The following is a 7,449-nucleotide window of genomic DNA, read 5'->3' as shown; positions in this document are numbered from 1 at the left end:
CTCTACACACGCTACCATAACACTCAAGATCATGGAAATGGCTACAACAGGATCTTAACACAAGGAAGATGAAAAAGCAACAAGACCATTGCCTAACATGCCAATTTCTTTACAAAGGCAGGTGCACACGAGGGGCGCGACAGCATTGCAAGGATGACCAGCTTACGTCCACTGTTTTTGCAGGTTACCCTTACATGGTTCATCTGCTCCGAGGTGTGGAATTGCTGACTGCTGAACGGCGAAGATCAGCCACCCGTTTGTCTGATATTTCCAAACCCGATGCCAACTCTTCACACGATCAGCACATGCGCCTGGCAACACGGGCGTTCAGTCACTTCACCTACTGCTGATCCCACTACCAGCGGGACCGGATATAAACAGCCACCATCGACGATTCTAGTTGGACACGACACCATTGCAAGGATGGCCAGCTCACGTCCACTGTTTTTGCAGGTTAGTTATTTGAAGGGCGCTGCGTCTTCCAAGACCAGAAACTACTGCTTATTTCAACTGTCGTGCCCGACAGATTTCGCTGATGCACTTAAACGAATGCTAGCGTTTTCAGGGGTTGTTTTTCTCGCTCTACCTGTACTTTTGCTAGTACTTTCTGGTGATGTTGCTTGTACTTTCTTGTGATACCCCACAAAATCTTGCAGTTTACGTTGTCATAAAAGGCCACATATAACGGTCTGCTTTCTATTCTTGATATTTTAATAGACTGAGTAAGAACAAATAAGTTCTCATCCAAACGCCTATCTATTCAGAATCCATTTTGATGTTCTCCCAAAACGTCATTATTCTCTGCTCATTCTTGCAGCTTTAATTTGATTGCCGGCATTGCTAGCGTATATATTACAGATGTAATTGTTAACGGTCCACGCAACTGAATTCTATCTTTCTCCCCCTTACCTTTAAAAATTAAGTTTATTCTGCTTTGCCGCCAACAGTCTAGTATTCGTCTATCTTTTGAAGTTTTTTTCCCCTGCTTTTTGCAGAGCTCCGTTAATTGTTGGTCCTAGTTCAATAACCAGCCTAACGGGAACCCCGTCTAGCCCTGCGGCTGTGCGCTTACGAATTTTCTCTTCGGCTTTCTTCCAGTTGAAATTACTCAGCACCAGCTCCTTTTCCACCTGGTCTTCTCTCATGCGCTTTTACTGTTCACATAAAGCCTTGGCATTGCCTTGGAAAGATTGAGCTGTTATTTTCAGGATGTAATTTAGTGCAGGTTCCCCTATCAGTTTGTTTCCATCTTTGTCTAGGATATATTGTTGTATTGTTGTTGATGTCCTGTCTGGGGATGCGTGGAGGCGAGCGCCACCTGGCTAGTGTTGCTAGGAACAGAGCGCGGCGCGATGGTCCTATTAAGACAGACTAGAAACGGCAGCTGGTAAGCGGTTTCTGTTTGTGTATCCCCGTAACACAATTATGTTTTGTATATTGGAATGACATTCCGACGCTATCGTATCTGCAGGTTGTAAGCCGTACTTTGCGAATTTTTTGATGTATTATACTTTGAGAAATTCAATTAGTTAAGCAACGCGTGTGTACCATGCGGTGGGGCTGCGTGGATCGGGGTCAGTGGTTCCAGATGATTTTACTCATACGGACAATGCCGCCCGACGCCGACGCCGGATTTTCTGCAACATCGGGCCCTGGACACTATCGCGTCAAAGCGGAACGTGGGATTGTAGAGGCGCTCCTTATCAGGGAGTCGGCTGACATTTCCGTCAGCAAGCCGTACGTTTTACTAACGGACGCTGATATTCGGCTATCTCACAGGACACAAATAGGTAATCTCATTTGCCGCTGTAAGAATGCATCATTCGTTAATAGTTTTTTTAATTATGGGGTTTTACGTGCACTTTCTGATTATGAGGCATGCCGTAGTGGAGGACTCCGGAAATTTTGACCACCTGGCGTTCTTTAACGTGCACCTAAACCTATGCACATGTGTGTTTTCGCGTTTCGCCCCCATCGAAATGCGGGCGCCATGGCCGGCATTGGATCCCGCGACCTCGTGCCCGGCCACCATAGCCACTGAGCAACCACGTGGGTGATGCATCATTTCTGTTTCACAGGTGTGATGTTGTCCTCGTAGACATCTGCCTTCATAAAAAAATTGGAATGTTAGGCAGTCGTCTTGTTGCTTTTTCATCTTTCTTGTGTTAAGACCCTGTTGCAGCCGTTTCTATGATCTTGAGCTTAATGGTAGCATGCGCAGAGTGTTATGAAAGTTCACGTGCAAACGTATGCGTGTTAACGTATGTATTCATGACAAAACAGGTTATTTTTGTCCTTTGGAAATGTCATATGGCGTCTTCCACTCTTTATAAGAAGGCGTGGTTGCTCCAATAAAAATTGAATTGTAAGTCAGCGTTCATATGCGTACCGCGTTTTTATTGTTCTTGTCTTCCTCGTACGGCGTTCCCCAACTAACTGGGAAGAAACTCGCCCAAATCGAAGCCCTGTCTGTCTGTCACCCCATCTGGGCTTAGCTGTTGCGCGCGTACGCCGCCCTTTGTAGCAGCTGCTGCCTCGTCGGTTTAACCTCGCGCAGGACGTCGGTTGCATGTGGCGTTGGCACCGCACGCTGATGCTGCTTGCTAACTTATGCAGCACGTACCACTGTGGAGTGTGAAGCACCTACATCGTTGGCGGCCTCTACCTCGACAGCAGGAAAACGTGGCCGTTCAGGTCCACACATCGCAAACGATGTAAGGGAGCGGAAGGATGCGGAAAAGCGAGCGTAGAGGCAGAGGCTCGTCGCGGCGATGCCCTCTCCCCTCACACAATACCTGGGCGCCAACGGGGCAGCAGGTGTTCCGTTTCGCTCGCTCTGATCCGTCCGAGGCTTGCATGTGCGTGCCGATTTCTTCATCAGGCGCTGCATTTAGCCATGGCTTACCGTGTGCATGGGCATTGCCCCTGTATTGGAATTGAACACGCTTAATGTACTCGACCACGTAAAGTGGTGCGAACGTAAAAACTGTAAAACAACCCACACCAATTTGATCGCAAAATTTGATGGCGTACACCGCAGGAAAGTCCGAAAACATTACTCGTAGCGCAAAATTCGAAAGATCGCTCAGTGGCGTTCAAATGAACATTAATGCTTTCGGATTCACGACTCATCATAAATGCTTAGGTGTCCCGAGATTATTTTAAATAAAGAGATGAGGCGTAGCAAGCGACATGGCGCAGGGCTTCTGGAATCAGCGCTAGGGAGGACGAAAAAGATGGAGCAACAATAGTGTCAAAGCATACATCGGATAAAATTTTAACTTGGAACCGCAAGTACGCCTATATGTTGATCAAAATGACCATGGCGACTTGAGCACAGCATAAGCGTTTACAAATCAGACACAATAAGTAAAGACAATATTCAGGAACTCAACGATATGTGGATTACGATGCCACAGTACTCATTTCGATAGCTTCAGTACTTCCCTGAATATACGCGAGCGCCAGGGATTACGCTAGAACCTTCTATGAGTGAATTTCACTTCCTGACATCCTGGCATGACGTGACAGCATGATTGCGAACTTTTGCGAATGTCATGAATTGTTCCGTTCCTTGTCTGTTGTCACTAAACCTTGAGTAATCTGACTGTATGAGCGACGCGAACTGTCTAATGCTTTCATGAAGGTACGCCGGTACCAACGATTACACTGAAACCTTCTACGAGTCATACAGAAAAGCCGACGCAGATCAGATTTTCGACGATTGCAAATTTTGCTAGCTGCTATCGCTATTGTGCTCTTCGCCGTCACTACAATTTCATTATATACAAGCAATTAGCCTTAGCCGCCGCACTTCATGGCCTGCATGAAGTGCGGCCATGAAGCGACACAACAACGTCCACTGTCTTTTTTGTGTGTGATTTCAGAACCGCTAATGCTCCTGTCCTTATATTTCCAAGAGAGAAGCGGTGTTTGTTCCACCAGTGACAGCTACCAAACATGTTATAACTTCCAAGCATGCCTTTCCAGAGAAGCCGTAGGATGTCACCCCTCCTCCTCCTGGCAGTTCTAGCACCCAATTATATTTTTGATACTTGGCTGAAATATGTTACGGCGGAATTCTTTTCGCCTGACGAGGACATGAAAAACAAGTTCTGCACTGCAGCAGCTAGCTAGGGTACAGCTTATCTGACAACATCGAAAACAAAAACGTTTCTTTTGTATATTTTCACATATTCTGGATTCACTTGCACTTTAAAACATCCGTTTAATATTGCGGGAAAACAAAAATATCAAACGTAGGATAACGTGCTCTTCATTTGACAGACATTTCTTTGTATCCAGCTTATAAAGAAAGAAAGAAACAGATGGCGTAGAAAGCAAGCGTTCTCGCAATGCAAAGAGCGCTGCCCTGTTCTATTACTCACGTCCTGGATACGACAGATGTCAGACAATTTTGTTCAGTTTAATTACTCCCAAGGGAAAAAATAGCTTGCAATAACCGCAGTCTAGTAAACCCAGCTTCGTGTTACAGGCAAAGTGCGCTGCGCCGAGGCACACCGTAACTATATGCAGCATATTTTAAATGTACGCAGTGGTGTGTTTCAGGCACTTCGTTATTCAGAAACTTTAGTGAGACTTCAACATGCGGCAACCGCTCCTAATGCTGCGTTACCGTTCTCGGAAATACCGAAGATTCCAGCATTTCCACTGGTCGGAAGTGGCTGGATTTATTTGCCTCTGATCGGTGAGTTAGCCCAGCGTTTGCATTTCATGGAAACATCGATGTCTGTCTTACGTCAGAGGTATTGTGAGGATGTCTGCCACAAACTACTCGATAAATAAGACAGATGCAGAGGCAGGCTTTAATAAGGGTACAGCATTTGGCGCGAATATTACTTTTTACATGAAAAGTTACATCTCAACATAAAATATCTCGCAGCTGATTAACACATGAACTACTACTTGAAATAGTAATCTGCTTCTTCTTCAGATAAGAGTTCACTAGATTAGTGATTGCTCGCGGAATTTTTATTAAACGTTGTCCTGACAAGCTCGAGTTCCCGGGTTTCATCCAAGACGCGGAGGCACCATGTGAATGGGGGCCAAATGAAGAGGCACAGATGTTACCTTGATCTGGAGTGCCGCATTACTGTTTGCTTCATATGTAGATCCTATATAAATATTATAGATTGGGATAAGGTGCCCCAGAAAGGCTGGCTAACGTTTCGATAGGAGGGCATATATTTGTCTAATGCGGCATTGTCATCCTCGGCAGGGCTAGCGCAAGTTTCACGGGTTAGTAGAGTGACGTCACAAGCAACCGTTGTCGGTGGCGGCTGGCCGTGAAGGGAGAGACTTAAAAGAAAATGAACGCTGTCGCCTGACATCTCTGTGCACGGTTTCTAAGAGGAGAGGGTAAGGGCGGGATGGAAGGTGGCAAAAGAAAAAACAATGGCAGTGGCTTAGCTCGGCTATGCCAGGATATACGTAGCGAAGGCTAAGGCGTAGCATGTCTAGCCTTGGTTAAACTTGATTGCAAGTCCAGGTTAGTCTGGTTGTCTAACTATGTTGCGACGTTTAGCCCGTCGTTCGGCGCGCTGTTCGTATGTTTCCTGGGCGATTCGATTCCTCTTCATCTTGGTCTGATGTCGATTCCAGGTCTCCTCCTGCTTATCAGAATTGTCGCCGTCCCTACTGTCGCTTGAAATGTGGTTGCGGCGCACGCGCCCTCTCCTTTTCAGTTGTCTGACATGTTATCATGCACGCGACGCAGCTGGCGAAGCTAGCGCAGGCGAACACAACGACGAGGAACGCGGTGTGACGTCATGTGCCTCCTTGGAGCACGGCCATGGCGAAATCGCAAGTTCGCGGCCAGTAAAGCTTTCGCTTTGAAATAGAAACAAACAATGAAATAAAAATACGGACATATGAGAGTGTTGGGGAAGCGAGAGGCTAAGGAGCCTTGAGTTGTGTCGTAGGCGACTTCCTATTGTGGTTTTAGAAGAGCAGGTCATTGCGTGAGTAACGAAAATCAGTAGTTGAAATGATGACTTGAGTAGCGTAGCAGCAGTGCCCCGGGTAATTTTGAAGTTTTTAAGATGGCGAGAAGGAGTCTCGGGGCAATGAATGGGGTAGTTGGAAGGCGAAGGCTTGGTCTTTCAATAGATGTTTAGCCTCAGTAGTTCGCTGTAGGCGTTGTCACGCCATTGCATAGAAGTGGTGCGATCCTTTGCAGTCGAGCCGCCAAAATAGGTGCCCTTGCTTCCTTGCGTATGGGACTCAGTATGGGCGAGGGTGCTGAAAAAAATAAGAAGTCAAAGGGACAATAAATAAACTGAAAAACAGATAGGAGGGTGGAAGGAGAAAAAAAAGTCCGAGTATTACGATACTCCCTAATGTGCAATTATAGCGCACCTTTATACGTGTTTTCATTTCGTGATATATTCAGCCAAAGAATTTGACACCGAAATCGTCGCACCGACTGGCAGTAGACCAGTGCCATCAGCGCCTTCGAAGAGGGAGGGGCAGTACGGGAATGCTGGAATGATGAGCGGCATCGAAGCCAGCTGCGGAACATCCAGATGACGAATGCGCGACCAGGGGAACCCGCGCTTTCACACGATTAAGCCCAGACCACACGTACGCTTGCGGACGCGCGCACGCTTGCGTTCGCGCGTCCACGCATGCGCAGACGGTGCGGCATGGCTTGTACGCGTCGAAACGTGGCGAGATCTCGGGGAACAGCTCCTGCCTGTTATCGCGCGCTTGGATTGCCTCGCGTCGGCGCGCCTGGCTACGCAGCTACGGCGCGGAACGTTCAGCCCTCAGTGAAGCAGATATATATCGCAAGGCCGATCCAAATAGGTCGCGAAGCTTCAGCCGAAAAGCGGTTCAGTACAGATTGTCACCGACATCAGCATGGGGGATTATGGGAGCAGCGATTGAAGCGCGACTATGTTTGGAGGGAACAAACATTGGGAAAGAAAAACGCGTTTTTTAATTCAAAAGAGACACAGTTAGATTCATTCAACGAAAATAAAATTCCAAGACAATTTTATACATTCTTGACGAGTTAAGAAAATAAAAGTTTAATTTTATTATTATTAAGAAATGCATTTCTTTTAAGCGCCCATCGCTACAGGGAGCGTTGACGCCACTATCACTCGCAATGCAATGCACGTCTTGAAATGGGCAGAAAGGCGCACTCGTATCACCTGTTGAAATACGCCCCCCTCACAGTTTGTGCTTTCTTGCTTGTCAAAGTTTGTCTGATTTTGGTGACGCGTGTACCTTCATTGCTTCTTAATCTGTTCAGTCAAATGTAGTGAGTTACGACCGCCAGATAATTGTGTAGTTGTTTTCGTGCGACCGCGCTGGCCGATGGGCTTGGCATCCAACAATAGGATCAGCACTCTACATCTAAAGCTTTCGTCGGCTTTCAAAGAAAGTACGTTCTGTGCAGGGATGCGATTTCGACAACCGTAC

The 7,449-nt window shown here is 46.8% G+C and overlaps 1 protein-coding gene across 6 annotated transcripts in view; it reads left to right on the top strand.

Moving 5' to 3' along the window:
* The first annotated feature begins 4,421 nt into the window (after positions 1–4,421).
* Positions 4,422–7,449, top strand: part of LOC135897288 (probable cytochrome P450 12a5, mitochondrial) — a 189,120-nt gene continuing 186,092 nt past the window's right edge. For 3 of the 6 annotated variants that reach the window (XM_070526523.1, XM_065425892.1, XM_065425891.1), the window contains exon 1: positions 4,422–4,708. The gene's annotated coding sequence lies outside the window, so the exon portion shown is untranslated. The remainder of the gene's footprint in view (positions 4,709–7,449) is intronic. The other 3 variants (XM_065425893.1, XM_065425894.1, XM_065425895.1) reach the window with 2 other exon arrangements.

Source organism: Dermacentor albipictus, chromosome 10, assembly GCF_038994185.2.
Source record: "Dermacentor albipictus isolate Rhodes 1998 colony chromosome 10, USDA_Dalb.pri_finalv2, whole genome shotgun sequence".
In the NCBI taxonomy this organism is placed as follows: domain Eukaryota; kingdom Metazoa; phylum Arthropoda; class Arachnida; order Ixodida; family Ixodidae; genus Dermacentor; species Dermacentor albipictus.
Note: the sequence above shows the minus strand (reverse complement) of the source record. Positions and strands in the feature narration are given on the sequence as shown.